Source organism: Silurus meridionalis, chromosome 2, assembly GCF_014805685.1.
Source record: "Silurus meridionalis isolate SWU-2019-XX chromosome 2, ASM1480568v1, whole genome shotgun sequence".
Lineage (NCBI taxonomy): Eukaryota > Metazoa > Chordata > Actinopteri > Siluriformes > Siluridae > Silurus > Silurus meridionalis.
Genome location: NC_060885.1, coordinates 12,452,242 through 12,479,049, shown reverse-complemented (window position 1 = coordinate 12,479,049; position 26,808 = coordinate 12,452,242). Strand labels below are relative to the sequence as shown.

The 26,808-nt window shown below is 35.7% G+C and overlaps 1 long non-coding RNA gene across 1 annotated transcript; it reads right to left on the bottom strand.

Annotated features, from left to right (window-relative positions):
• Positions 1-3,759: 3,759 nt before the first annotated feature.
• LOC124403670 lies at positions 3,760-9,818 on the bottom strand. The gene is made up of 3 exons (XR_006928924.1): positions 9,638-9,818; positions 8,836-8,893; positions 3,760-4,020 (listed from the first exon to the last, which is right to left on the bottom strand). It is a non-coding gene; the product is annotated as an uncharacterized LOC124403670 (long non-coding RNA).
• Positions 9,819-26,808: the final 16,990 nt, after the last annotated feature.

The following is a 26,808-nucleotide window of genomic DNA, read 5'->3' as shown; positions in this document are numbered from 1 at the left end:
GCATGCATTTTAGCCATACGTGTACATTAATAATTCTTTCCCACAAAGATACAATTACTCTGGGGCTTTTTAATGACCTCAGACAGAAATTCAATTAAGATTAATTTGAGCAATTGGTTGAATAGCAAGTTACGCTCACTTCATGGCCGCACAATGTCTCATACGAAAAAGTAGTGCTCCATGTGAGAAATGGTGCTTCAGCCAACTTTACTTTACACTCTTTGATGATAATAGCTTTGGACCAGCTATGTAGCGCTTCATTCCTGAGGGAAGGGTATCCATGGTTCAGTTCTTCTGAAGTTTGCTAAATAATTAACATCATTTGGATAATAAAAACAATACATTTCACATCCTATTCAAGCAATTTATGCACAACTACCTAAACCTCGTGTGGGCAGCCATATACTTTATATACAACTGTGTATATCTGCCATTCAACAAATGTTTATGCTCATAAATTGCTTATTCACAACTCCACATATGTTACATTTATTGAACTACTAATTATTACTTTTAAATCAACAACAATGTGCTATTTAAGAGATACAAGACGGACATTCCTTTTGTTCAGAGTTTATTGTGGCCAAAAGATTTTACTGCAATTAAGGCCCATGGGGGAAATAAACATGCTGCCCCATGCTCAGGTGAGAAGCAGCATATAACACCACTAATTATAAAAACTTGTTGTTTTATAGCAAATATTTAGAATTAAATGTAATACATTTTCACCAATGTAGACAAGTGTAAGTGCATACAGTGAGATACACTGGAAAAATTTGGCTAGGGAAAGGTAAATGGGTAGAGTAAGTAATGTCCATCCATCAGAAATGTGCTGTGGTGGGAAGTGATGAAGTACAAATACTTTGTTACTGTACTAAAGTAAATTTTTCTGGTATCAATAATTTATTATTAATTTTTTGGACAACATTTAACTTTACTTATTACATTTTTACACAAATATCTGTACTTTCTACTTACATTTCTTACATTACTTTTAATTTGGTGAAATGTCAATATTCTTCTCATTTCGCTGCGTTTTCAGCCCATCAAACGATTTCCTGTCATTGTGCAGCTTTTGTCAATCTACCACTGGTGTATCATTTTCTGGCTCTTATACACCACAGATGTTGCTAGTTTATAAAGCTAACAGTGAGCAAGACAAAAGGCAATAAGAAGTTTAGGGAAGTTTTACCTCATTAACTATCCGTGTGGAAACATATCAAAGGTTCCAATTGGTGTACTGATAATTTACATAATTTAAAACACCACAATTACTTTAAAAGATTCAGAAGAATATTTTGTCTTCATGCACTATGTTAAGTCTGGTTTCATGATTTGAAACATTTGCATAAAGCATCAATATTTGTCCACGCCCATGTTGATTAGAGTATTAAAAATTGGAAAGTATTCATTTAAGGTACAATTAAGGTACCAAACTTCTTTACTTAGAAAAGTATAGTCAGTACTTTAACTTTCACACGAGTATTTTAAAACATGACTATCTGAACTTCTGCTTAAGTGAAGGATGTGTGTACTTTTGCCACCTCTGGAAATGTGTGTGTTCCACAGTAAGTTTGTTTCTCACACAGGCTGATTTCCATTGTCTAAATGATTTGGAGCCATTTTCAAAACTTTTTTTGTGTTTAGCTGAAACTTTCTAACACTAGTTAAGGCCTCACACACACTGTGACAAAGGTGATGGAAATTACACCTGCTCTACTGAACAAAGTTGAACAAGACTACATTTAAAACCACTTCAAATGAGCTGCTAGACTGCTGCTGCTGCTGTGTGAGACTGAACTACAGTACTCTCTGAAAAAATAAGCAATGTCAGCTGAGAAAAGATCAGCATGTTTTTTTTTAAGTGTTTGACAAATGAGAATATGAAGCTATTGAAGAAAGAAGCAATAATCTTAGGAAAAAGTGGCTAGCCACAAGGACCAAACAAGCAAACTAGGAAAGATGTACAATACTCATAATTCCAAAAAGCTATACCAAACTGGAATTGCATTGAAAATCATTAGGAATTTCATGTATTTTACAAAGTGTGTTCTTTTGTTTAGTTTCTGACCTTTTCTTCAATGGCTGATAAAAGTCCTTAGATGTCTGATTGATATTAGTCAGTTTGTATAGATAATCTGCAGTCAGCAGCACAGAGATGAAGAAATAAACTACAAGAAACTGCCCTCTAAATGTTCTTTAGTTTCTTAACAAATCAAGGTGCCATTATTTCTGCATTTGTAATGAAGAGAAGCTCACGTCATTTTCTTGATCTGCTTGCTGCTGCTGTTGCCATAGTGCTGAATCTTGAGTTGAGATGCCATCATCTTCCATTTCCAGTACTTTCAACTCTCTGTATATTAACTCCTGTTCCTTACTGAAAGCATTTATGTGAAAGCATATTCTGACTAAACTGTTGACATGATGAAGTACAGTACAGATTCAACACATTCATTTTACTCAGATCTCATTAAAAGATGAACATTTGGATGACTCATCTCAAACTTTTTCCAGGTTGTGATTTAAACAGTAATTATCTAGCCAAATATTAATACATTTTAAGTATAATATGTCATCTTTATATACATTGGCATTAAGAGAGCAGTAAAATATGGGGATGCACTGCCAGAATATTTTAGTCAGTACACAGAAACTAGTCATCTTAAAAATCAAATTTTAACTGTTTCTCTCTTTAGAAACAGGCGTTATTAGGGAGAACAGCTGTTAGGGGGAGTGTAAACTGCACATTCATGAGGAGAGCAGGAAGATTTCATTATTCTCGCTTGATTGTTCGTTACACAAGAAATGTGTAATGAAAATTCAGTCATGTGACACTTGTATGCACCGATGCAGTATTTTCCTGTACAATACTTTGCAGTATTTCTTGGTTTAACAAAATGCATTCACTGAAGATTGGGAATGAAACAAATATGTACACATTATTAAAAATGAACACTTTGATATTTCTTATCTTCTTTTTTACTTTAATCTTTACTTTGATCTTTTACGCAACTGCGACCATATATTTTCCCTATGGGATCAATAAAGTATTCTGGTTAATATCTTCAAAACATATACAGATACAAATAAGTGGCACACAGCTGTTCTTTTTCTTTTGAAAATCTTATCAGAAACATTCACACAGTATCTGTGACAAGTTTAGTAGGATACTGTGAGGTTTGTTACTTTCATGTGGACACCATTGAGGGGTCAGTTATGAACTTTGCAGGACAAAGAAGCACATTTTTTTTATTTGCATTTACAGCATTTGTTTATTCATCCTTAGTATCTGCCTGGTCAGGGTCACATTGGTTTTATTTATGCTACTAGATCAAGTATTTTGAAAAACAAATAAACTTGTTAGGGTCATATGGTTCATAATAAATCATAAATATTCATTCAATTAATTTAAATATAAATAAATAAAGCAATACAACTTCCAGGTTAGGCCACATGCACATTTGCTTTAAATCTGAATACATATATAGATATGTGGGACAAAAGAAAAACAGATTGTGGTATTGTTTTGTGGTATCATAACTCAAGACAAGCAAATCAAGACAAATTTGTGTATTTGTGTTCATTTATTCATCTTCTGTAACTCTGTGTTTTGGTCAGGACACTAGCAAGACAGGAATACATTCAGCAATACATACATTTAGCGTAGCAAATACGCACATTTATAGACTGTAGTATGAAACCTACACAGACACAAGAAGAACATGTGAAACTCTGCAGAGACAGTATTACAAGCTTAGGATCAAACGAAAAACCAAAGTGCTACATGCTGCACCATGTGCGGCTATGTCTGTGTAATTTCACAATAACTGTCATTTTAAAACTTTAAAACATTTTTACATACAATTGTATGGGCTTTGATGACTTGATTACAGTGATGCTTTCATTTCCTCAATAAGGTAAAGTCCTATTCTGACCTGTTTTTGTTTTTTCATATGCAGTTAGACATCATCTTCAGGCATTCCAGTCTTTACAGATATCTCCATCTCTCTTCTTCTTTTGCTGTCAAGAGATTTTCAGGAAAGGTCATGTACCAGAGCAAAATGAATCATCTGTTGCTTAATACTGATGCCATGCCTTTAATGGCTAATTTATCACTGCGAGAGCAGGCAGAGTGATGTTCAGCGATAAGCTCCATGTCTCCCAGTGAATGCGACTCTCTGACAGGACACATTTGCCTGCTGTTCAAAAGTGATTCCTCAGGCTAGCAAGCTATCTCCTGCCCAGCCCAGTTCCCTCCATATGCTTCCTGCAGGTATCAAAGACAGTTATCAGAGGCTATGGGCCAGACAAATGCCCAGCTTCTAGCGCCATGTCTCTGAGGCCACAGCATGTGTTTGCCTTCTATTTCAGAGAGGCTGACTGTTGATACCGAATATAAACTGACCCCTGCTTGTAATAGCCCAGTGTCTGGGATGTTGGGAGGCAATTTGTACGTGGCATTGAGCAGTCAGCAAAGCGACACGGAGAGTAAATACTTACCTTTGATCTGTTTACATGGTTGACTTTGGTTTATGAGCAGTAAGGAAGATGAGATCTCTCTCTCTCTCTCTCTCTCTCTCTCTCTCTATCTCTCTCTTTTTCTCTCCCTCTCTTTCTCTCATTTCCTTGGGCTGTTTTTTAATCTTCACATGTTTCCAAGCAACCAAGGGTTATTGTAATCAAGGAGTTATAATCTCATGAAGGTACTGCACACTGACATGCAAGGTAAACAAAGTAACAGAGTACCCAAAGAGAAATGTTTTGCCCGAACACAAATTAATTCGGTGTAACACATTGAGAGAAGAAAGTAATGCTTCTGAATAGGACACCAGAAATTAAAATTTTTGGAAGCTCATGAGGAGAAATCTGCAGATACCTCAACTTCACTGTTGCTGGGTGCCAAGGGAGTAAAATTGAACATGCTGCCTGGGTGGGTAGGACGGCATACTCTCCCTCTCCCTTGTCAATCACAGAAACACTAGCCACCTGTCGGTATCTTCTGTCTCATGAATGTGTAAGATGGTAGAAAGCAATTTTTCTCTGAATGTGTAACACTGCCAGGTGATGGAACATTTTATTTAATCATTTGTTTGGCTGGCTTTACATTCCTTGGTGTTAGCCTTAGTTCTGAGTGGATAGTATTTGGCATGTGATAGAGGACAGTTAGCTTGTAGGTATCAAAAAGCAAAGTCTTTCTTTGTTGATTTTTTTCAAAAGTCTAGTATGCTATCAGTTTTGTGATATTCTACATGAGCATAGTGTTTCATAATAAAGCAAATAGAGAATACACATGGCTAATTTCAGTGTGCAGGGTGGATGTGCAGTGCAGTCTGATACAGAAAACAGTTTGCATGAAAAATTGTTACGGAGGTGTGCATACTTGTTTTGGAAGTAAACTATGTGTTTTATTAAATGCAGGTGTTTTGCCTGTTAGCGACATAAACCAAATGATGTCCTCCATGCATATTTGTGCTGATGCAAGATGAATGCTAATGCACTGGGGTTCAATAAAAGCCCTGACCAAATCACTTTTAAATTTGGACAGCAACAAACATGCCCAGTGTGTGTGTGTGTGTGTGTGTGTGTGTGTGTGTGTGTATATATATATATATATATATATATATATATATATATATATATATATATATATATATATATATATATATATATATATATATATATATATATATATATAATATAGGGTCAACAGAGAAATCAACATGAAACTAATTAAGATTGATATCAATACATTTAATAAAGCACAAATATGTAAATGTATAAGGAACAACCTCCTTGTTGACATAAGAAAAAGAAAAAAGAGAGGGTTTTTCATAACAAGTCTCCAGGAAATCTTTTATAAACCTGTGCACACACAGCGAGTATCAGATTGTTGAAATTGAACTTTGATGGCTGTGAAAAATTGGTTGTGCTTCTATTAAATAACACAGATGCCTTTAGTCCAGTGCAAGATTTCAGCTTTAATTTCCTTTGTGTTGACACTCCAGTATGGCTATATCTTATTTTGAGACAACCTCACAGTCTGTCAGCAAACATTCATAACCCCGGGTGCACATACTTATTGGAAATTTTACTCTGAATGCCACATTGTACTGAGAGAGTTTTGAATGGCTGGGGGCGTGCTGAGTTCTGTTCTGATCAGCGACAGCAGCGACTCTCTCTTCTCCCTGTGCAAGCAATTAGACGAGTCAGAATCACTAAAGAGCAGGAGGTGAAATGAGAGGCAAGGGACAGAGCAACTCCAGTGTCCAGGAGCTAAGAGAATCTAATGCTTATGGGAGTTTGGGAAAAAGGAGGTGGGGTTGGGAAGGATAGGGATATGGATGGAGAGAAAAAGAAAGATGGCCAAAAAGAAGTGAATATAGACTGCGATAGGGATAGATAAAGAAAGACAGAGACAGAGAGAGAGAGAGAGAGAGAGAGAGAGAGAGAGAGAGGAAATTGATGAGTGGTAAAAAGATATAGGGATATTGATAAAGAGAGACTAGGGGATACAAAAGGAGGGTAGAAGAGAAAGACTGACAGAATGTGAAACATAAAAGAATATGGAGATTGAAAGGAGTAGAGAGAAAAAGAGAGTAGAGATAGTAAAAGAGAGAGGTAGAGTGAAAGAGAAACAAAGAGGGATACACAGTAAGAGAGAGAATAAGAACAAACGACAGATGGTAGAGAGAAAGAGATGGACAGATAGAGAGAGAGAGAGAGAGAGAGAGAGAGAGAGAGAGAGAGAGAGAGAGAATATGTAGAAAGATATGTGAAAGAGACTGAAATAGAGGAATGGATAGAAATTGAGAATGGGTAGTGCCCGTCTCCAAGGGGACATTCAAAGGGTGGCTCATGCTTCTCTGTTCCTGAGGCTCAAATTGTTAATCTCAATGCAATTAATAAATGATTATAATAAATTGTTCTCACAAATATTTCGAATTAACAAATAATGTCTTGAGTTGTTTAATTCATTTTTAGTTTAGTCTTCAAACCAAAACGGTTTAAATTGAATTTACAAATATTCAAGTAGAAAGCAAATTAGTTTACTAAACCAATCTCACTATACATTATCTTTACAAATGCTTAGTATTAACAATTTAACTTGACCAAAATAAAGAAACTTGTTTTAACTGCAGTCAGTCAGCATATCTCAGAAAAGCGCTCAAAAGGCACTTCCCAACAGCAATGGCACACCCCAGCAGTAGCAAGAGAGTGCGCCTCAAGTGAACTTTTCCCCAATTTTTATCCTCTTAAAAGTAGCCTTGTCAGAATCTTCTTCTTTTAATGCTTTGACTCTAAATAATATTATTTTCCATTTCCCTTTTCTGGAAACACTTCCTGTTTTTCAGCTTTATGTCTACTCAGAGTTTAACCCCCTAATTTTTGCTTACATAAGTACAATAACGGCATGTTTTCCTTTTATAAGATTTTTTAAAATATTTTCTCTCGTAGTCACAATTTCCCAGTAAAGTGCTTTAATTCTTAACTTATCGTTTCAAAACGATTATTTCTACACACTTTATATGTAGGATTCTCTATTCTCAATGCCTAAAATGAATAATAAGTGTATCTATTGCCAGGTTAGTGCCAAGTATTGTTAACCTGAGTATTATGCTGCTAAAATAATGCTGGAATAAAGTAAATTTCTCCACAGTAGAGAGAGGGAAAGAAATAGAGTGAAACAGAAAAACATGGACATACAGAATTATATATAGAGAGACAGAAATGGAGGGAGGGAGAAAGAAAGTTCAAGAGAAACTGAGAGGAATACAGGAAGATAGAGAATAAGAGACAGGAAAACAGGAAAAGGAAAGACGATACAGAAAGATATATAGAGAAAGAGAGACAGAATGAGAGAGTGGAGGGGACAGAGATATTGATGGAGAAAAAGAGAGGAGCGAGGTAGAGAGAAAGAGAAATGAGAAGAGACCAGCGTTCTTATGAGTTTCTCGGCAGGGACACAGTTATGAGGAAAAAAATCATTTTCATTTTTCATCTCATTATGCCTTGGCAAGGTTCGCCTGTCCTCACGTCATGATCAATAGTCAGCTGTATAACGTCCGTTAGCTACTAGTCATAATAACAAGACCTGCGTGCGGACCAAATCTCATTTTGTTTGGCTTTGAGGAATAACAAGGTTGTTAGTTGCAAAGGTTATATTGATTAATATCTGCTTTTCTCCCGTTCACAGTTTAATAATTCTCATTTTAGCCACAGAATCGATTTGTAATGGGAGCAGAGTGGGGGAAATCTTTTTCTTATCATTTTTTCCCCCAATATAACTAGCTTGATTACACTAAGGTTGATCAATACAGTCAAGATTGCACTTATCTGACCTTTCAAGAAGAACTTTTCTTTTCGTGGAATGTGTCCACTGAATAAAGACTATGGTAATGTTGTATATCTTCTTGATATATATGGTTTTAAGATAACGGCATCTGTCACGATGCCTCCAGCAATCGCACAGTTGAACGATCGGCTATCACAAACAAGGAATCGAGTTCCAGCTAAGTGAACTGCGGCAGTTAATGCATCCAAGAAAGTGGTGATGTCAAGCCACATGTGTTTGCTTGGGTTACAAATGGCTGTTTATATTGTAAACCTCTTCGCACTCGCACAAGTAGAGCCTCCCTCTGTGCTCCAGACACCAGTGGAGAGCCAGATGGTGTATGTTACACTTGTTTTCTTGTCACCGTGACTGTTATTTATACACCATGTCAGTCTGGCTCAGGTCCTCCCTGCCGAATGCTTCAATTTACTACAGCAGGAGGTTGGGTGGAAATACGAGACACGCACACACACACACACACGCAAAAAAAAAAAAAATCATACCAATTAGATCATCACCTCTGCACCCATGTGTAAGTCCATCTCTCTGTCTGTGTGGGTGCTGCAAAAAAAAAAAAAAAATTTGATCTTGATATCATTTCTATTACCTGCCTTGAAATGTGGATGGATCTTTGTAACATCTAGCGAGGCGATGCGGTTTTATTTTCCAGACAGCTCTGCTCCCAGCAGATATTAGCCGAAGCCACTATTGCATTGGCTCCTCCACTCTCCTTTGCAAGCCCAGCGAGGAGCCATTCACACCAAGATCAGTGTTGACAGCACTAATACAACCTGCACTTACACTCCGAAACCTTCGCATGCTTGGCTCTGGGGTGGAATAAAAGAAGAACAAAGCTACCAGCTGATGCCTACATAGCCTTGAGTAACAAACAGAAAATAATGGATGCTTATGCCGGGGAAAAATAGTAATATGTTTGATTATGAGCCATGAACAGAGCTGGAGAGCGAGGTGTTATATAAGCATGGCTCCGAAGGTTATACGCGCATATTCGCATGTTCTCTCAGGAGGGTGATACAAACCTCTCTGCAGTCAAACATATAGTCTTGGCTGCGATTGTGGATTGGCTCGATTTCTCATTTTGTGTAGAAAGCTGCTTTATGTCCCTGCAAGTAATGCTATCACTTCTCATCAAGCACTCTGTGCTCCAACAATACAGCCTGTAAAGAGAGGAACGACACTTCTCCTACAGGCCAAAAAAACCCATAGCCCGTCTCTACACAAAGAGCCTCTGATTACCCGGCATGAATTATTAGCAGCACTTGTTAGCAGGTGCCGACTACGTACCAGGCGCCGGCCGATGAGAGACAAGCACGTGGCAGCACTCCAGGCATATGAAGTTCGGGTTCTAGTGCCATTTTGAGGATCAAGTACACAGATAATGGAGATATGGAAAAAAAAGTAAGGTCAGGGACATTGAAAAGAATCCCACATATTAGTGCATGCTCCATTATATGAAGAGGAAGTGAGGAAATGCACTTTTATTCTGAAGGCTTATCATTGCTCACAAAATGTCACACTGGCCACTTCAGTGCTAATCACCCAGGATTTACAGAAGAGAAGCATCCTGACATTTTGTACATCAAGCAGATAATGAACGTTCACTTGAAGTGTTTTTTTTTTTTTTAATCTCCTGTCAGAATTTCACAATTCATCCAAAGAAGTCGGATTTTTCTTTTTTTTTGTAGATTATATATTTGATAATTTTTTTTTTCAGGTCTTTGTAGATCAGCCACACAACATTATTACTCTCTCAAAACATTATATCTTTTCTTCTGTGTTTTTCAATGCATGTGTGTGTGTGTGTGTGTGTGTGTGTGTGTGATGCCTTTCTTTAGAAATTGCTTTAGCCTGGCTGATTTTCTACTGTACACTTACACTTAAATACACACACACACACACACACACACACACACACACACACACACACACACACACACACACTTTTTTCTATTCAGAAGTTTGAAAAGAGGTTTGAAAGTCTAAGTGAATTCAACTTTCTCTCCATCTAAGAGCATGGAAGAGGGACATGAGGAACCGAGGCTGCAATCACATTAAATCAACGACTGAAATGATGCCAGATTGATTAGCTCATATTAGCTGTGATGTTTACAGTTGTTTTCAATTATGTCCCAATTACATGAATCATGCTCAAATTTCAGACTGATGTCATAGACATTAATGATTACTGATTACATTGTGTAACAAATAGACTATAACAATCTCAAATTACAGCTCGTATATCGAATACTGCTGGATCCCTGTTCATGTTCGTGCAGTTCAGAATAATAAGTTTGCAGGCAGACAGAGCGAAACTTTCTGAATACTTCCATTTGGAAACTTTTTTTTTTTTTTTTGCTTGACATATGAGGTAATTGTTAGCATAATATTATGGTCTATTGCCTAAGGTTTGAGTCATGCCCATGCAAGAAGTGTACAATTTGTAATTACTTTTCTAGGACATCTGGGTAAAGTACATTCCTGAAAGGGGGAAAAAAGATTTTCTTACACCTGCTCTATCTGAGCAACTCAAAAGAATCAGAAATGGGATGACGTTTAGGGATGTAATGTATTAAGAGACAGCTTTAGGATTTACTCTCTCAAGGCCAGTGTTAACTTTAATTGTAGAAACTTTACTGTTCTCTCTGACCTAGGATCTGTGTGTTTGGTGCTAACATAGTATGCATGCTCTGGAGGGAGTCAAGTCATTCATTTAGCTTTACAGTGGACCATCTGGTGAGAAGTGAGTGGGGAGAAGCAGAGCATACCTTAATGAATTTAAAAAGGATGCTACAGGAAAAAAAGTTTGTCATTGAAAAAAGAGGGAGAAGACACCATGTCCTTCTTTTGCATAAAGACATTCTCCAATATGGAGGGCAGCCCTCAACCTAAGCTGTATAGGCATCCAGTCTTGTGTCTATTTGCTTACAAATGTAGAATTCAAGCAAATTGATAAACCTTTTAAAATTTGGCTGACATACAACAGTGCCAACATTCCAGGGTAACGCCTGTGTGATCTCTGAGTTTATCTGTGTCATGGCTAGAAAGTCTGAATTTTAGAATCTCCTGGGATTTTCACATAAGTTTACACAGTGACTAAACTGGATTAAGGTGACAGGATGCCCATACAGAAATCTGATATATGGATATATATAAAATGCTACATAATTTATGTGAACATATATGAACATATTTGTACTTCCATTGGTTGCTTGAGACATATAAAGTATATGTACATAACTAAAACTTGGGGTTTTTTTACATGTTTTTTATGTTCTTATGTTTCTATACATATGCAGGATACATATACCTAATATATTGTGTAACACTATTAATGATACAATAAAGTATAAGATGATACAGTATATGAGATACTGAATGTTGAGTAATAGAATTAAGTTACTATGTGAAAATAGTGTCACATAGATGTTAATGTGGAATTTGTTCATAGGATTGTTTAGTACTGATACACTGTAATTTGAGAGGTCAGTCTTTTTCTTATCTCTGCTGTTGGATGTAGGTCCACCAAATGCATAAATGTAAAAGCATGGGAATTAAACTATTCAAGCCCTTCTTCGAATAGAAACAAACAATTCAAATAAGATATATTTAAAATGCTATAAAATAACTATTATTGTTCCAAATTACTCTTTAATAACATGAAAGTAATGGATCCGAAACCAACCTGATAAAATTACATAAACTATAGCTGATCTGCTGCCGTAAGTATTGCAAATGTAGATGTTGCTCATGCGCCTTACAGTCGCAAAAAAACCCAAAAAACGTAATGGGGCAAATCTGGGCTGAATACTTCCTGCAATACTGACTAAGGGACAAAGGAAGATTTGAATGAAAAAAATAATTACACTTCAACATGAACTATTTTTATAATTTAATCTGTCTTTATTATAAATATCTTAGTTTTGCCATGACTGCAGTTATAGGTGAATTTACTATTTCCCGCCGTCGTTAAAGAAAAAGAATAAAAAAGAAAAAAAGAAAAGAAAAAGAAATTCATCGTAAGATACTGTCACTTTTAAGCATCATATTTAAGCAAATTATGTATGTATGTTTTGTCATCTTGATGTTTATTTTACTTTACTAGAAATATCCTTTGCAAATATGCCAAAACATTGCACAAACACACTTAATCGACTGCATATGAATGAATATGATTGCATATAAGTAATTTACAGTTAAAGGATTGATTTCATGGTAAAACAAATTTAGTACATAAAGATTTGAAGAGTTTTGAAGAGTTGTAACTTAATTACTTAAAAAAATCTACCTATTATATTAACTTTACTCATGTAATTTCTTTGTAAAAGGGTTGATGTGTCTTGTTTTCCCTCTCTTTTTTTTTTTTTTTAACTTTTAGATTTGTGAGTTTTTAGAGTGACATTATTCCAATATTTTTGACTGCGGTTTAGGAAAATTATGTATTATATATCATAATCACAATGTTACTTTGAAAATGTAAAAATAATGTTTAATGATGCTATTTTACAGTTTTTTTTTACATTATGTTTAATGTTAGATTTGGTTCCTTGTTGATCCCTATTACTTGTTAGCACACAGGTTTAAAACTATTGCTTTAATTTAAGTACTGTTATGTCCTGCTGCTTGCCTTTTTTGACTCTGGAAGCAACAATAAACCAAGAATAAATGTTCAAAATGAAACATTTGGCCATTTATCTAATATCATATATACATATATAAAAGTTCGGACACTGTACAAATTGTGAATAAAAACAGAATGCAATGATGTGGAAGTTTCAATATTTTATTCAGAATACAACATAGATGACAAATAAAATGTTTAAATGAGAAAATGAATCTTTTAAGAGAAAAATAAGTAATCTTTTTTTTAAATTTTATGCGCATCAATACCTCTCAAAAAAGTTGGGACAAGGCCATGTTTACCACTGTGTGGCATCCCCTTTTATTTTTATAACAGTCTGCAAATGATGGGGACTGAGAAGGCAAGTTGCTCTAGGAATAGGAATGTTGTCCCATTCTTGTCTAATACAGGCTTCTAGTTGCTCAACTGTCTTAGGTCTTCTTTGTCACATCTTCTTCTTTATGATGTGCCAAATGTTTCCTATGGGTGAAAGATCTGGACTGCAGGCTGGCCATTTCATTACCCGGATCCTTCTTCTACACAGCCATGATGTTGTAATTGATGCAGTATGTGGTCTGGAAAGGTCTTTCCCGAAAGAGACGACGTCTGGATGGGAGCATATGTTGTTCTAGAACTTGAATATAGCTTTCAGCATTGATGGTGCCTTTCCAGGTGTGTAAGCTGCCCATGCCACACGCACTCATGCAACCCCATACCATCAGAGATGAAGGCTTCTGAACTGAGCACTGATAACAACTTGGGTTGTCCTTGTCCTCTTTTGTCCGGATGACATGGCATCCCAGTTTTCCAAAAAGAACTTTAAATTTTGATTCGTCTGACCACAGAACAGTTTTCCACTTTGCCACAGTCCATTCAGAGCCCTGGCCCAGAGAAAATGCCTGTGCTTCTAAAACATGTTTAGATATGGCTTCTTCTTTGACCTATAGAGTTTTAGCTGGCAACGGCGAATGGCACGGTGGATTGGCTCGGTTGTTCACCGACAATGTTTTCTGGAAGTATTCCCGGCCCATGTTGTGATTTCCATTACAGTAGCATTCCTGTGTGTGATGCAGAGCCGTGTAAGGCCCGAAGATCACGGGGATCCAGTATGGTTTTCCGGCATTGACCCTTACGCACAGAGATTGTTCCAGATTCTCTGAATCTTTGGATGATATTATGCACTGTAGATGATGATAACTTCAAACTCTGCATTTTTTTCTCTGAGAAACTCCTTTCTGAAATTGCTCCACCATTTTTTGCTGCAGCATTGGGGGAATTGGTGATCCTCTGCCCATCTTGACCTCTGAGAGACACTGCCACTCTGAGAGGCTCTTTTCTATATCTCTTTTTAATCATTTTGCCAATTGACCTAATAAGTTGCAAATTGTTTCACTAGCTGTTTCTTATATGTAAATTTTGGGTGACATAGACGATGTAAAAACAATCCAGGTTAATGTCTGGAAGATAGCCTTTAAAAACATGTGAGAATAATAAAAGTGTCACATCGGATTATGGCAAACTGAAAGAAACCTAAAAAGCTAGTGTGCACAAATTATTCATGCATTTTTATTCTCTGTATTTTACTAGTCAAACAGTCTATAAGAATACTCACTGTAAAATGAGGTAACATCTATAAAAAGTGTACTTTCAGGCTGGTCTTAAATCTAGTGACCTATAAAATCAGTGCATTAGCTTCTCTGTTTTACCCACATAACTCTGAGTACACCAAAGGGGGAGGGGGGACTTTCTGATTTTGCATATCTCGATTTGCCAGGCAAATAAGACAGGGAAATGTCCTGCTCCTTTCTGAGCAAATATGTACTAGAGAACATCAACGCATGTATACCAAAAAACAAAGGCTACCATGCCATCTATAGGGTCATGAATTGGAACATTCACACACAAAACCACAATCAGAGGCTACCATGCCAAAAAAAAAAAGGGTCATGAAGTCGATTATAAAAAAAAAAAGGAAACTTCTATTTAATTGATAGGGCCAAGAAACATTCAGAACTTTTACACACATAAGTATACTTAAAAACAGAGGCTGTCATGCCACCTATTTGACCTGAACCTGAATTGATATACTGTATACCCAAAATTAGAGACATGATTCTCAAAGTGGGGTCTGTGATACATCACTGGGGGTTGTTATTGTTGTTACAGTGGTATAAAAGTCAACCCACCAATGTCATTTGAAATTTTATGACAATAATCTATGGGAAGTCAGTAAAAAGTCTCTTTAGACAGAGATAGACATAATATTTTTTATGCATTCAAATAATAAAGCTAGTATCTGAATAGACAGCTGTACACCTGCACAAAACCCATTTTGTAAAATGTAATAAAAAAAGAGTACATTTTAACAATAGGAACATCTGTACACCTGCTCATTTATGCTGTTATCTAATCAGCGAAAACATAAAAAGTCATACAGGAATACGTCAAGAGCTTCAGTTCACACAAACCATCAACATAAAGAAAAAGTGTAATCTCTGTGACTTTATATGTGGTGTGACTGTTGGTTTCCGATAATGTGGTGTTTGCATGAGTTCTGTTTGCTTATGTAGTAGTTAGTTGTGTGTTGTCTTGTATGACTCTGCATTGTCTTATGTAACACCTTTGTCTTATGTAGTTCCTAGAATAACACACGTTTTCTTCATGTTGATGTTCGACGTAAACATTAACTGAAGCTCTTTACGAATTCCTGCTTGACTTTTTATGTATTGTGCTACTGCCACCTGATTGACTGATTAGCTAACAGCATAAATGAGCAGGTGTACAGCTGTTCCTATTGTTAAAATGTACCCTTGTTTTTACATTTTACAGAATGGGATTTTTGACTGTAATGAAGTTTGAGAACCCTTGATCTATATGGCCATGAACCATGCACATGCACTTACACACCCCATAACCAATGCTATCAATCATCGTCTTCTACTACAGCCTCATGGGAGTACTCTGAGCAAGAAATAAAACATCTATTTTTGTGATTTCGATCTTAAAAACCTAGCAAACTCTTGTCACTATGGGTCCTTATCAACTGGTCATTACAAACTAATGTGAGTTGAATGAATTGATTCTGATTACATGGTTGTGACTTCAGCAATATTATTTTGGCTAAATCTCAGAATACATCAATACAAGTTGAAGTGAGAATCGGTTGGAATCAACAACCTAAGGCTGCCACTCCAATCAAGCTCCTTTAATTAAGTCATTTGGCAGTAACATCACTCATTTAACATGGCCACTAAACGGGCGAGTCATCGGCAAACCTGTCTGACAAATTAATGACTACTTAACCGGAGAGAGACCTCTCCCTGTCATTCTCTCCATGTGCGAGTGCCAAATGACGCCCTGTCACTCCTCATCTAAGTGCTTCGCTGTATCTATTCTAATCTGTCTACTCTTCCTCTCCATCCTTGGCTTCCCTTTGCTTTTCCTCTGCACTGACTAAATCGGTTTATATGTCTCTTTCAGAGTGGCTGACAGTGACAGGATGCAAGTGGCAAAGAGAGGATACACAGTGCCCTTATTCTGTCATCCACTTCCATTGCCTTTAACTTCTTGGACACACAGTGCAGCCAGTACAGCACAACTAATAAATCATGTCCAAGAGTACAATGCAAAAAAAAAAAGTTTGCTCTCTTAATCATGATACAGGCTGCCTACACACTGATCTACACTTTTATTTATGCCTCACCCCCCCACACACACACCCATGTGATGTGATATTTGAAAAAGTTTGTGGTTGGTAGAGTGATATGCTAGTCAGGGGATTCCAAGCAAACTACTGTTGGGTCTTTAACCAAAACCATGTAGCTCTTTAAAAGTAAGACTTACATTTCTCACTGTCAAAAGTGCATAGCTTTTAGATTCAGTACAGTTACTGAATAATTCATAGTAGTTGCTGAATGATATGCATAAGGTGGGTAGCTGAATAATGAGCTTGTTAAACTGTTCAGGTAAATGCTTGGATTGTTATATGAATGCAGATGAATACTTAAACTCTTTCAGTGGATACTTTATACTGCTCAGTCATGGGCAGAAATACATTCTGCCAGTCCATGAGGTGCCAGTCCATTAAACGGCAACATACGTGTGTACAAAGACTTTCACACACATTCAAAAATTTTTTTTTTTGAAAGGTAGAAAGAAATTAGAGAACCCAAAGAAAGCCAACGTGGACACAGGGAAAAACAGAAACCCACAAGAACAATTATCTTACCTCAAGATCAATCCACACTGCTTGACCAAACACATTAATAATCCAAATGTTATTCAGTATTTAGCCGCATAATTATTTCATCTTTTATTCATCTTCAGTAACTGCATTATTGGGGTCATGTAGGATCCAGAGCCTATCTCTTGGAATACTAAAGGCAATCAGTCCATCACAGAGCAATGGAAACCTACATGATTACACACTTATTCTCACCTAGGAGCAATTCATAGTGACCTTTAAACATTTTAAGTAATTGGAGAAGTAAAGTAATGCATTCAAACAAAGGGGAAAACATGTATACGTACAGCTCAACCAGTGTTTGGGACCACAGGCAGTTTCTGAAGGGCATGGCCTGGCCATTTGAATTAATGTGCCCCCCTTACTTTTAAATATAATAACCAACTAAATAATTTTTTAAAACAATTTTACAAATTCATTTACTTAATGAACAAGTAATACTAAACATTGATTTAATAAGAATAAGTGGAAGATAAAAAATATACAATGTAGTCCTAGCATAGTCAGCCAATTACATACATGCTGCTGTTATGTCAGTAAAGTATTGCGTAAAAGATTGAATAGTTTAGTGCAGTAATCATTGCCAGGTTTTTTCTAGAGTTGACCTTGTCTGAAAATATTCATTTTACAACTCTTTAAGCTAGCTTGACTGCAGAAACTTTGTGAACAAGTGTAAGCAGTCCAAGTGAGGCTAGCACAGCTAATGTCGATGCCCCAGTGACAATGCTCAATGATGGCAGACCTTCCATCTTGGAACTCAGTGCCGTATCTGGATCAAACCATTGACCTGGAGATGTCACTCAATTGTAAGGTTGTATCTCTTATTGTTACTTGCCAACAAAGGATTTATATTACTCTATCGACACTAACGTGTGCTCCCTCTATAAGCATCCTGATACAAGAAATCAAAAAACAGTCTTGCCTTTTATTGCACACTAAGGCTCAGGAACACCTCCTGATAGCATCAGTCTCCTCCATCACACCGTTAACCTCCAGACAGACAAATGAGCATGTAGCTAAATGACCTTCCCGTTCCCACTGCAGAGGCCCATTACAAGTGCTGAACAAAGATCACTTTTAATGACACCAACAGATCGTTCTCTGTCCCAAAGTGCATGGCTCAACATTATTCAGTTTGAGTGGAAGTCAGGCCAGATGCTTAAAAATAGCATAGCCTATTGCTGAAAACTTACAAACAAACAAACTCAAAAAAAGAAAGAAAGTTTGACTGATGCAGCCAGAATGCTAAACATTTTTCAATATGTGAGCCATAGTCATTTTAAAAACAACAAGAAGCTTTGATGATTATTGCTATATAGAGAGTTTTGTGCTAATAAAATTTATGCTAATTGCATGCGATTGTATATAAAATGTTGTTTAATAGTATACAATTATAAGCTTCTTATCCAAATGTTGTAATTATTTTCAGAGTTAACATGCACAGTCAGTTTATTCAAATAACTACGAGGCAAAAATAAATATCAGGTTTGAACTTTGCACAGCTCTCCTGAGACCCTGAGATCAAACTCAGCTCTTTGGGTTCATTTGATAGCAGACAGACTTATTAGTGCTGATGTGTTTTTGTGCTTACAGGAAGTTATACTTTTCTGTGGCTTATTGAATATGTGTCGGAAACATCCCCAGTCTGTTCTTTTTTTAAATGGATTATGGATCACTGGTGTATTTTTAGAAAACTTCAACTATCACTGCCGTAAAGCATAGGACTCAGCATGTTTCAGAGAATCTGCTAATTGGTCTTTTTTATTAATGCACTGGAGAGTCAATAAAATGTATTCAGATGCTTAAAGGGAAAAAATCCTTTCCTTTTTTTTGCCTTCAAATCGTTACAATTAACAAGTTTTAGTGCATCCATAATTTATTTTCTGATAAGTTGGATTTTTTTTGCTTTTTTAACCATCATTCATTAACATTTTGGCCCATTTGTTACTGATTAAATGTTTCCACATTAGCCACAGTGTCATTTGACTATGTAATCATAGTGGTCCAAGTGGGACAGATTTTTTTTTTTATTGTATTTTAGATCTCTGTCCATCATTTGCAGTCTCCACAATCTACATGATATTTTATGTCTCTGATCTAACAGCAGAATCCAGCTGTTGTCCTTTATTCTTGTTAAAATATTTTCTTCTATTAAGAGAAGGACACTAACTAACAAGTGTTAACTTGTCAGAGGATTAATGAAAATAAAGCAACAGCCAAAAACTTGCACCAGAAACACTACCTAACACATTACACATATTTCAATAAAAACCTTTATTGTCTTTTCGCTTATGTCTCATGCAAGAATCTATAAGAAATCACATTGATCAAAACAGCCATGTAACTTGTTTTCTTTTCTCAAACCACAAAAAAACAAAATAACAGGTTTGCTTAATTTTCAGGTCAGAACATTTCTTCACAATGGGAGTCTTTGCCAATTCACACCCTTTACCTAGTTCTCCCCTAAGGCATAAGAACTAGGCGGATTAAAGGCTATCATGTGGTTTCTTATGAACACAAAAAGTCCGCCACCAAATCTTTTCTGCAGCCTCACAAGAAACTTAAAAATAACACTAACACGTTTTTATCTATACGTGAGCTTTTTTTATTTCTGCCAACACATCACTCTGATTGACAGGGAAAAAAAATAGGGCCATCCCTCTCACCCAGAAATTATAGAACCACAGCCAAATTTGCTCTCCTGGAATCCTGGCCACAGATGGTTGTGTTATTCGAATTTATGAACTCATCTCCTGAGGTCAAATTGTTGGTAGAAGAGAGGTAGAGAGAGGTTTACATTTCTCTTATACCACTTAGATTTGGCAACACATTTTCTGTTCAGATTTTTGGCTTCAGGACTGTCTTTCTGACAAACAGTGAATTCTGATATGAAACTTTGGAGTTTGACATAAAGGAATTTGAAATTAAAGCAACATTAGATAACCTAGTTTAAACACCAAAAAGAGTATGGTTTTCTGGACAGACAAAGTGAGAAGACCCTGGGGTCGAGTCCTGGAAATGCCTGGACTGCTCTATTTAAGACTCTGTAAGTAGGAGCATCTGCGTTCTTAGACATAACAGGATACATATCCTTGTGTGTATTAAGAGGGCACCTTTTTTGGCTGGAACACAATGGCCTCTCACTCTGTGGTACAATTAAAAGGGACATTGAGTGCTAAGAGGAAAAAGCACATAAAGTTACAACATGCCTGTTTTTATTATTTGGGAATTAATCAAAAGTTAGCAGACCAATTTGGGTTATACAAAAAGCTACTGAAAGGCATGATTCATATGTGCTTAAAATAATTCCTGAAATAGGTGGCGATTGTTCTGTTTTTGGCGAGAGAGCAGCGGAGACTAGGAACCTCCCAGCCACACTCCTTTCAGACCTATTAAAGTGTCTTTTTTTTATATAATTGCTTAACAACATAAAAAATAGCATATTTACTTAATTCAGAAAGAGAAATTAGCAACTTAAAGCAGATGTAGAGTACTGCACCAGCAACACGATCAGGTGCTATCCTAAATTAGCAATCATGGCATCCAATGATACGGCTAAAAACATGAACAACTGACAATTTGTCGATGAGTCAGCTAATGTCCAAACTGGCAAAACAGCGGGCCAGTTTAAAAGAGGACATGGCAAGCTTAAATCAAGATTCAATCAAGCCGTTGCAAAACTCTCTTGACACGTGACGTGAGACAGTAAGAAGCACAGAAGTGACAAAGCCTTGAAAGCACACAATTAATCTCTTCATGACCAACTTGATGATCTTGAAAACAGATTCATATTGATGCATAGATCCTGAATATTATTAACATCCGGAAGTCAGTAAAGATAAGACCCCGTCAGATTCGTATCTGGGTTGCTTAAAGATACCATGAAGAGCGTGTTTGACAGTCCTCCTGAACTTGCGTGTGCACATTGTGCGATTCACCCCAAACCTGGTGATCACCAAGACCATCCATTGTCTGCTTCCACCGTTTTCAGGAAAAATTTAAAAGGCACTGCACTGGGTCAGGCGACATGATATTAAATACAACAAAATGTCACTGAGGCTATACCTGGATACAAGTGATGAAACGTGCCAGATTAAAAAAAGTCAAACATTCCCTCTATCAGAAAGGCATAAAGTTTCAATTTCTTTATCCTGCCTGTCTCCGAGTGAACATCCACACCTTTAATTCACCTATGGCTGCCGAGAATTATTATTTTTTTTTAACAAACGATGCATTCTTGACTAAAAGACTTAAAACTAGCTTTAGATGTAATATACTACATTGTCTGTAAAGGTAAATAATAATGTCAAAAAGTTGTAATGTTTGTTTTTGTTTCTGTTTAATGCCTTGCAGTTTAAGTGGGTGTACTCAGTGTGTGTGTGTGTGTGTGTGTGTGTGTGTGTGTGTGTGTATATATATATATATATATATATATATATATATATATATATATATATAGTGGCTTGGGGATCCTGTTTGAGTGGTAAAGACTGAATAACCAGGAGCCATGAGAGCTAAACAGGTTTTTGTGGCTTGTTTCATTTGGGGAAACAAGCATAGGGAGTATGTTGGTTTTGTGTTACATCTATCAAAAAATAGCCAGGAAGTTTTGTTTTATGCTAGGTTTTCAGAAGAACTTAACAGTGTGTAAACGTGTATATTGCTGATTGCATCTCTGTGCTGTGATTGCCTGTTTGAATTTATACGTGCCCATGTATAATATAGCCAGAGGTGGCAAAAGTACACACATCCTTCACTTAGGTAGAAGTAAAAATACTCATTTTTTAAAATACTCGGGTAAGTACTGACTACACTTTTTTTTTACTCACGTTAAAGTAAAGAAGTTTGGGCTCTGACATGTACTTAAGCAAAAAGTAGTCATTACTACTAACTGTTTTAGTGTCATACTGGTAACGGTTCATTCTGGCGATCATCCTTGGACTACCTGTGTTTTGGAATATTTTCTGACACATGCTTCTTCCTAGCCTTTGGTTGTTTCCCAAGGTTAATAAACGTCCTATTCATATTCTGGTTTCCGACTCTTGATTAAAGCGTGACAGTATGATTGTCATGAATTAACTCACTATTAATCGCAACTCAATTGCACATTTTTATCTGTTCTAAATGTACCTTAAATTAATACATTAGAATTTAACATAGGCAAATATTGATGCTTTACACATATGTGTTTATTATTTGTGGAACCAGACTCAACATAGAGCATGAAGACAAAATATTCTTACAAACGTTTTAAAGTAAATATGGTGTCTTAATTAACGTAAATTATTAGGACACCAAACAGACATTCGCTATGTTTCTACACAGATGGTTAATGGGATGATACCGGAGAAGCTGCACCTCTAATAACTTTCATACAGATTAAATAATCAGAGAATATTTGGTTTCGATGTGAATTGATTTATTTAAAATTAGACTTTTCGAGCTTTCTACACATATATTTATTATGTCTGTGAGGCAAATATTTACTGAGATTCAGGCTGTTTTGTTTGTGTGTCTGTGAAGAGAGGGAACGGAAGAAAGCACAATCTGGCTGTTTGCTTTATTTTACAAAAGCACAGCATTTTTTTGTTATTATGAGTGTGTACAAATAAAAGTAGACCCTTTACAGACTGAATGATGTTTTGCTTCTATCTGTATGCTCAAAAAAGACAAAAGTAATTTAAGTTTGTTTTGAGGTTATGAAGAAAAAATGCCCTAAAACACACGTTTGTCGGAGGGTAAATTGTCGGAAGTGCACATCATGGCGGATTTAGTGCTGGCGCATCAGTAAAACAAATGTTTACTGATTAAAAAATACGGTCTTTGTAAATTTTTTTATATATATGAGTAAAGAAAGGATGCCGTGAATAAACGTGTGTTGCGCAGAAGGTTTTAATTTGACCTCTTTTATATTTATTTATATTTTTTATAGAAATGGTCAAAAAGAAATGCGTGCTGAAATTAATTAAAAAATGTGCAGTTAAAAAGAATTTGAATTTGACAGCCTTAATTAATATATTAATACAAAACAAATTCAAAATTTTATTACCTAATGAATGTATCCAGGCTGAATATCCACCATATAGAACACAAGCAGAGAAAAAAATGATGACGATCAGGCGATCAGGAATGTCTCTTTTCTCAGTCATGTTTACATCGCTGATTGTCAAATTGTGCAATGACAGGAAATTAGTCAATGTGCCGAAAACGGGCCTAAAATGAAAAGAAAGTATATTGACATTCCACCAAATAGATTTAAACTAAGTAACGAATCTGTTTTGAAAATGTAATCAGTAGAAAGTACAGATATTTGTGTAAAAAATGTAATGAGTAAAAGTAAAAAGTTGGCTGAAAAATAAATAGTAAAAGTAAAGTATTGATACCAGAAAAATAACTGTACAGTAAAGTACAGTAACAAAGTATTTGTTTCTTCAAACCTTGGAATATGGCCAATTTAACTACATTTCCTTGGGGGATCGAAAGTTAGATTTGTTAGCTGGAATGTTCAAAGCCTAAATGGCCTAAACAAAAGAGGCAGAATTTTTTACATATTATAATTATTATAATATATCTACAGGAAACCCACCTATGCATTAGTGATCAATTTAGACTTAGGAAATCATGGGTGGGACACATTTTTTACTTTAATTTTAACTCTCAAGGCATGGGCACTGCCATTTTGATACACAAAAACATCCAATTAACGGCCTCTGTTTCTACTGCAGATCCTCAGGGAATATATGTCATAGTCTCTGGGAGTTTATATCATGCCCCTGTCTTATTAGTTAACATGTTTTCCCCCCAACTGGGATGATGTGAGTTTTATTAATAAGCATGTTTATTTATTGCCAGACATTAACTACTACCTCATGATATTTGGTGGTGAAATAAATTCTGCTTTGGAGCCAACCCTTAACCGTTCTAATTCCAAGTCTTTATCCCGTTCTAAGATAAGGCCACACCTTATATTTGTTCATAGATCAAGTAGGGGCCGTTGATCCTTAGCGATTTCTGTTTCCACACAGCAGAGCATAATCCTATTCGTCACAAGTGCACCACTCCTTTTCAAGAATTGATTACTTCTTTATAGATAAATCTCTCCTTCCTTCTGTTGAACAAATCGATTATTTACCTACTGTGAAATCAGAACATGCTCCCATGCAATTAGATCTTATTTGTGATCAGAGGTACAATGCCTCTGTGGAGACTAAATATGTTCTTGTTATCAGATCCTGCATTCTGTACATTTCGTAAATACAGATATACTGTAGATAATTACCTACTACATAACAGATCAGAATCTATATCAGCATCTACATTGTGGGAGTCACTTAAAGTAGTTATCAGTGGAAATATAATCTCATATACTTTACCTCCGAATAAAAAACTTAAACAACAACTAGACAATTTAAATGATTCTATTATAAGATTAGATTGCCTCTATTCCATGTCTCCCTCACCTGAACTTATAAGGAAAGGTTAAACCTTCAAGTTCAGTATAACCTGCTATCAACAAATAAAACAGAATGTTGCTTATTATGTTCTAGAGGATATATACTGTATATGAACACAGAGAAAAAACAGTTTGACTTTTAGCCTACCAGGTAAAATCTAAAGCTGCCTCTCAAATTATACCTCAAATTCTCAACAGTGATAATGATTATTTAATCCCAATTATATTTATAAAACTTTTAAAAACTACTTTTTAGATTGATATACTTCTGAAAGATCTAAATCACACTCTTAAATTATGGATTTTTTGATATACCCAATCTAGATTCAATGCAAAAAACCTATTTGGCTAAGCATGTACAAATAGAAGAAATTCTAAATGCAACCACATTAATGCAGAAAAATAAAACTTCTGGCCCAGGTAACTACCCAATACATTTTTTTTATTATTATTTGCAGATAAATTAGCCTCTATTCTTTTTTATATGTTTGAGGACTCTTTTATAATGGAATGCTTGCCACAAACCTTAAATTAAGCCAACATAATTATTTTGTTAAAACCTGACAAAGATCTCTTGAAATGTAATTCTTACATACCAATCTCTTCTAATCTCAATATTAAAATCCAGGCAAAAATCCTTGCTTCACATTTAGATACAGTAATAGATAATTTAATTTTAAAAGACCAAACAGGTTTCGTCAGAGATCGACATTCTTTTAGTGATATCTAATTAGATTGCTAGGGTTAATCCACTTATCTAATTTTTTCCAGGCTCCTGTCCCTCAACTAGTCATCTCACTAGACGCTGAAAAAGCATTCGACAGAGCTGAGTGGAAATATTTATGTGCTGGAAAGATTTGAAACACATTTTTTCTCACTGCATAAGTTATTGTACTTTTCCCCTAAGGCATCAGTAATTACAAATAGAGTACATTCAAAGTCTTTTCCACTATCAATGGGTACAAGACAAGGTGCCCCTTAGCCCTTTACTTTTTACTTTAGCAATCGAACCCCTATCCATAGCGTTAAGATACTCACAGCATTTTACTAGGATTAACAGTAGGGCCATAGAACATAGAGTATCTTTATATGGTGATGATATGTTGTACCTTTCGGATCTGATCGTAAGTATTCCACAAGTAGTTAAGATACTGAATCAATTTGGAACATTCTCAGGTTATAAATGCAAGTGTTTGTGTCCGCATTAACAAATAAGGCCTCCATATTTCGAAGAATGATATACCCTTTCAGTTGTCTGTATCAGGTGTTAAATATTTAGAGATAAATATCACACTAACTTTTACAAAGAGAACTTTGCTTCTTTATTTAACAAGTTAAAACTAGATCTCCAAAAATGAAACTTGCTGTTTCTTTCCCTTGCAGGAAGAATTAATTGTGTAAAAATTTACATTTTACCAAGTGTCTTGTATTTGTTTCAGTGTATCCCAGTCTTTCTACATAATCCTTTTTTCAGAATTTAGACAGTCTAATCTCATCGATTGTATGGGGTGGAAAAACACATAGGATTTGGAAGGAATTTCTTCAAAGACAAAAAGTTCAAGGTGGATTAGCACTTCCTAATTTCAGGTATTATTATTGGGCTGCAAATATTTCAAAAGTATTTTAGTGGCTTTAGAACCACCTATTCCTTCCTGGTCAGGACTTAGTCTTCAGTCAGTGGCAACAGTCAGGTCTTGTCAAATTCAGTGATCTTTTTATTGATAATGTTTTTTGCCTCATGCTCAACTATCTCTTCAAAATAAATCTGCCAAGATCACACTTGCTTAGATATTTTCAAGTTCTTCATCTAATCCAAACAAATATGAATCTGAACAAAATCCATGCAGAATGGACAAAAGATTTGGAAGTGGACATATCAGAGTAAACCTGAAACAATGCATTACTTGCATTTAATATAGTAATATAGGTTATAGAATTAAAAGCACTTTATAAAACTGCTAAAAGACAAAAGTCTTCATGTGAAAAAAAAAAAAAACATGATAGATTAAATAGATAGATTATAAACCTATTATAAATAGATTTTATATATATATATATATATATATATATATATATATATATATATATATATATATATATATATGTATATATTACATATGAGTGATAGCTAACCCAGCCAT